The sequence below is a fragment of the Myiozetetes cayanensis genome, unplaced genomic scaffold (genome assembly GCF_022539395.1).
Source record: "Myiozetetes cayanensis isolate MyiCay16 unplaced genomic scaffold, myiCay2020 scf1, whole genome shotgun sequence".
Lineage (NCBI taxonomy): Eukaryota > Metazoa > Chordata > Aves > Passeriformes > Tyrannidae > Myiozetetes > Myiozetetes cayanensis.
This window is the reverse complement of record NW_026086604.1, coordinates 72,627,814-72,633,367: the sequence shown is the minus strand read 5'-3', so window position 1 is coordinate 72,633,367 and position 5,554 is coordinate 72,627,814. Positions and strand designations below refer to the sequence as shown.

The 5,554-nt window shown below is 38.7% G+C and overlaps 1 non-coding gene across 1 annotated transcript; it reads right to left on the bottom strand.

Annotated features, from left to right (window-relative positions):
• Positions 1-360: 360 nt before the first annotated feature.
• TRNAD-AUC (transfer RNA aspartic acid (anticodon AUC)) lies at positions 361-433 on the bottom strand. Its single transcript has one exon. It is a non-coding gene; the product is annotated as a tRNA-Asp (tRNA).
• Between the last annotated feature and the right edge of the window lie 5,121 nt (positions 434-5,554).

Below are 5,554 nucleotides of genomic sequence, written 5' to 3'. Positions count from 1 at the left end.
ACAGAGGCTCAACAGCCTCTCTGAGCAACCTTTTTCAGTGTACGGTCTCTCTCAACATAAAGAAAACTTTTTACACGAATAAATTTAAACCCACAACAAGTTATGTTGGTACTTCATCATGCAGATATTATAATATAATAATGACCAGTCTTCGCGAGCGAAGATCCGGGGAAGGTCTTTACACCTTCCAGCCTGCGCATTGGATTTTTTAGGTGAGACACAGTGTGCGCGGAACTGAGCCCACCCTTTAATCCTAAGGTTCATCTGCCGGGGCCAAGCGAGCTTGGACGGTGGCAGCGAGGTCCTTAGGACGTAGGTGGGTTGCCTTTAAGGGCTAACGAGCCCCACCTGCCCGGGAGTGGCCCTGACCGGGAATCGAACCCGGGTCTCGGCGGTGATAGCGCCGCGCCTTTACCACTAGACCATCAGGGGCTCCTGCAGATATTATAGTGAGGTATAAACTGAAGTGCTTCTGCATCCTCTGTAGGACTATATCATTAAGACTAAAGTCATAAAAGAATTGGGCTGCCTAGCACAGGACTGGAGATAGGAGTCATATCTGTGAGTCTGGAAACAGAAATCAGAAAACACCTTTATGCTTTTGTCTCCCTTTTAGTCAATGAAGAACCTCTCACTATACTCACACCCCTCACTGTAGCTGCCTGTCTCTGATCCTGTAGGCTTCCTGAGCTGTGTTTCTGAGTCTGTCCATGGTTCCTAAAGTGTAACAGCAGAGTTTCTGAACTATTTAGAAGCTAAACAAAGAATCAGCCAGACCATTGTCCTCTAGATGTAATGCTGAAGAAAAGGATAAGTACTTTTCAGCAATTTTAACATGGATACCAGCTCTTACAGTCATCAAGGTTCTGAAAATGCCTTGCTGCAGTCTGACATTGTAGGTTCTAGAAAACAGATGAAATTTAGATGCTGCTGAAAAAAAATTCCTATCAGCTATTTTTAGGTATTAAACTTTTAGGTATTAAATTCCTATCAGCTACTCTTAGGTGTACAAGAAAGATGTGGATTTGTTGGAATAAGTCCACAGGAGGGCCACAAAACTGGAGCACCTCTCCTATGAAGTCAGGTTGAGTGAGTTGGGGCTGTTAAGTCTGGAGAAGAGAAGGCTCCAGGGAGACCTTAGAGCACTTTCCAGTATGCAAAGGCAGATTACAAGAAGGCTGGAGAGGACAATAGAACAAGGGGAATGGCCTTGAGTTGATAGAGGCTAGGACTCCATCGCTGGAGGTATTCGGGCTGGATGAGACTCTGAATAACCTGACTTAGTGGAAGGTACCCTGCCCATAGCAGGAGAGTTGGAACTGGATGATCTTTAAGGTCCTTTCCAACCCAAAGCATTCCGTAATTCTATGATTCTGTGATTCTGTGATTCTATGACTCTATGAACTGACTACAAACTGATTAGTAGTCTCATTTTGAGTTCCTTTCCACAGTGTCCTTTAAGCTGTTAACTGCATATATCTAAACAGTAGATGCTGTATTCTTTCAGTAAAGACAGGCTCAAATGATAATTATATGCCAAATCTAAGGCTACTGATGAATTTGTAGGGGTATTCATAAGAGAAATTGCCTTTTAACATCTTAACTGATCAGTCTAACAAATAGCTCTGTTACACCTGAATTTACTCTGACTTCACTCTGCAGTATCAGACACTTTGTGTGGCTATGATAGAGCAGGAAATAAACACGTATACATATGTACATGCATATACACACAACGGAGGAAAAAACCACACTGCATTTTATTGTTGTAGTCTACTAATCCCAGTTATAGAATAGAAAGTTACTGAGTTGCAGAAGTAAAATACGGTGAATGGCAAAACAAGAAGTGGTGTTTTCTCTATCAAAAAGGGGAGAGAGACCTGCTGATGGGGATCTCAAAGGATAAGGACAAGTTCCTTCTGGTTCCATTGAACACTTTCTGTTCTGGTTTTGGGCTTAATGCCGGCATTTGTGCTATACATACCTAGCACGAGAAAGAAAAAAAAATTAAAAAGCAGTAAACAATTTTGCTGAGGATGGACATAATTTTGCCTAAGAAAGAGGTACATCTGTTCCTGATTATGTCCTTTGTGTTTTCACTTTATAAGGATGTTTACACATGTTGGATATACAGGTTTTTTTCTTTTCCTGTTGCCCTAAAACTGATCATCCCAGCTTTCAAGATGATGTTCCTTTAACAAAAAGTAATACTGACCTTTTTTTGTTGATGTTTATAGCTTTGGGGATCTCTGTTATAACCCATATTCTCAAACACACTTTATCCTCTTGTGTTTGTTGTCTTGGAAGGCTACTGCTATGTAACAAGGGTGACCATCTGGTCAACCAAGGAAAGGCTTGTAAGAAACAAGTTGATGCCTTATTTTCTCTTTTCTGAAAAGACAACTGTTATGATGCAAGGTTTTTTATCCACACACATTAAAATGCACTCATAAAACTATGAACCTTTTCAGAACATCAGAATCTTACTGTTGCAATTAAGACAACTGAGATCTGACAAGAACATCGGTAGTGTTAGGAAAGCTCAGGAGATTCTATAAAACTGATTAAAGTTACAATAGTGCATTTCTATGCTTTTGATTATTACTATTATTGACTATACCACTAGAATGAATTTGAACATGCATCTCAACAGTATTATATCTGTTCTACTAAGATGATGAAACTTTCTTAGTAGAGCGATTCAACATGTTGTGGAAAAATATCTCCGTGTCTTAAGCCTCGGGTAGTCTTAAGGCTACACCTTTTTTTAATTTTGAGCAGAAGAACGGATCATTTGGACAAATAAAAATATTATGTATTTCAAAATTATGTATAAGTATATAAAATAATTAAAGGTTTATTTAACTTTTACTTTGACATCATCTGAAAGCTTTCAGGAAAATAGATTTTTTTAGCAAGATGTCTTGGTTTAATGACTACATGTTCAGGAGGTGAGACCTCTAATGAGGTGAAGCCCTTCTTCTCTTTGTTTATTTCCCTTCCCCCAAATATTGACAATTTTTAAAATTACTAGGAGTCTGAATTAAAGAGGAAAACGATAACAATTTTACTAAAAAACAACAACAAAAAAAAACAAACGCAAGAAAAAACAAAAAAAACCCTGAGAACAAAACAAAACAAAGCCAAACAATAGCAGAAAAATGTTACCTAGCCACCCCCAACCTCTTGGTTAAAAAGAGAAAAACCTGGAAGAGTTTTTCATTCAAAGAAAGAAGGATCCTATCCCACCGAGACGGCTCCGCCGATCCCGACGGAGCAAACCATGTGACATGACAATGATGGCACCGAAGCGGCTCTGGGACAGCGTGATTACGAGTCACTTGATGGCAGTGCCCCATGCAGCTCCCCAGAAGGAAATTCCCAGGCTTTTGATGCGGCTGGCAGTGTCTCTTGCACCCCTCAGGCAGCTGACGGTGGCTGCCGTGGCGAGGTGCTGGCGGTGGCTTGCTGCAGCGAGGGAAGCTGCTCAGCGGCTGCAGTGGAAAAGAGCCACTAACGAGGTAGATTGCTCTCCGGGGAAAAGGCTCCAGGGAGCACAACCCAGGTGCTAAGAGAGTCAGTTCTGGAGGTGCTGGAGGGTTTTCTCCTCTCTCTCCTGAAGTCTTGTGGTGTTTCCCTTCCGCCCCATCCTCCCACCCGCCCCGCTTTCTCCCAGGGTACCAAGTGTTGGGGGACAATCCCTCCCCAAAGCAGCCCCGGCGAGGCGGGGAGGGGGGCAGTCCCCCACATTTTGAACTATGTGGTGATACGATAAAAAATTCAACAAAAAAAATCTTTCCCATTTAACTAAAACTGTAACACAAGGTAACATCAAAAGTACCAAGTCTATCTTGGGCTGGCATTAGATAAAAGAGCAGTACTGATGTTGTAACGCATAAAGTTAACATTTTGGTTTTCTGAAGACTGATCAGGTTAAGAAGACATTTTTAAAATCTATGAACAGCAGTAGTTAGGGAAACTGAAAAAACAGGGCTCTTGAATGTAAAGGAAGAGGAAAAGAACAAAGCAGTGATCCAGACAGAACCTTAAAGAAGAGTTTAAAACTGGTAATGCAGGAGTAGAACAGAATTTATATATATGAGCATGCAGAATTTTTAAGCTTTTGTACTATGGATAGATGTACGGATAGAGCAGTCAGTAGATTTAAAGTGTGTTTGTATGAATGCAGATCCAGAAATTAAATGAAGGAAACAAGTGCTCCTACAGGGTAATTGATGTTCAGATTTACAGTCTAAGTATGAAGTTCTTTAACCCTAATGCCCTTACTGTATGGCAGAATTATATTCCATGTTTCAATGAAATACAGCCCAGTATAAGAAAGTGTGCTTTTTAAAACCTGTACCTAATGAAATGAATTGTTACATGAATTTTATCATAAATTTATGGTCTTATAAGTATTGCAAATGTTGTGGTTTAGAATATTTTAGGTGCATAGAATTCCTTCTATCCTTTCCCAGGGTCTGTAATAGTTTTGGAAAATTATTGAAAAAATGCTGCTCATGATTGATGCCTCTTATTCCTAGAGAATAATGCTATTCAATCTGCATTTTATTCCTCACTAACAAAAATGCCTTACACTTGTTTTTTCTTCATTTTAGCAGAAACTAGAAGTACAGATTTAACATAGTTTTTTTATATTTTGTTTCAAGTTATAATCAATTAATTTTCCTGTTTCCCCATTGTCTTGTTGAACTGATGTATTTTCCTCAAGGTGTGCCAAAGTAAGCAATCTTTATGTAATAAATTGCTTTAGAATATTCTTTACCACCTTACCCTCATGCAAAATTCTACTGAAGTTAAAGAAAATGTTCTGGTAGAAAGAACTAAAGCATCTTATTCCATACTATGTTCTCTTGACCAAGAATTTTATCTCTTCAAATAACTCTCAGAGAGGAGGAAGGCAGGTTCAAACCTTATGAAGTGGAATGTGTTAATCTTCTCTAGTTAAAAATTGTATTACATTTTGATTGGCATGTAACTCGAGCTTACACCTTTTTTTTCAGCAGATGCTCTATTAAAAACCAATTAACTTTCAGTGTAATTAGGTATTTAACTTATCAGTTATGCAGTGAAAAATGTTGGGGGTGATAGCAATGACAAACAGGCTTACCAACTAATCAGCTGTCTAATTAATTTGAAAATCTTTCATGTTTGATAAAAATTATGCATCATATCAACTGTTTTAAGGCCTGGTAATAAATATACCTGTAGAAAAGCCTTTGGGAAGGTTTGTCTCGAAATTTGTTCAAAAGGCAGCTGAAAGATGCAAGGATGCTATGCTACAAAATGTTTTGGTTTCTTCTTTTTTGCGTAACCTTCCTCAGAGGTTAATAGAAAAATCTAGAAAGAGAAAATTATTTAATTGAAATTCATTAATAAACAACCTTTTCAATGACATCAGAACTGATGTTCCAGGACAGACCTGCATCTGTAATCAGGAAATATTCAATTTCCTGATAATTTCAGAGCAGATTAATACTTCTCTCCTTTTATTTACAAACATGATAGCTTTTTTGTCCCAACAAACAACTAT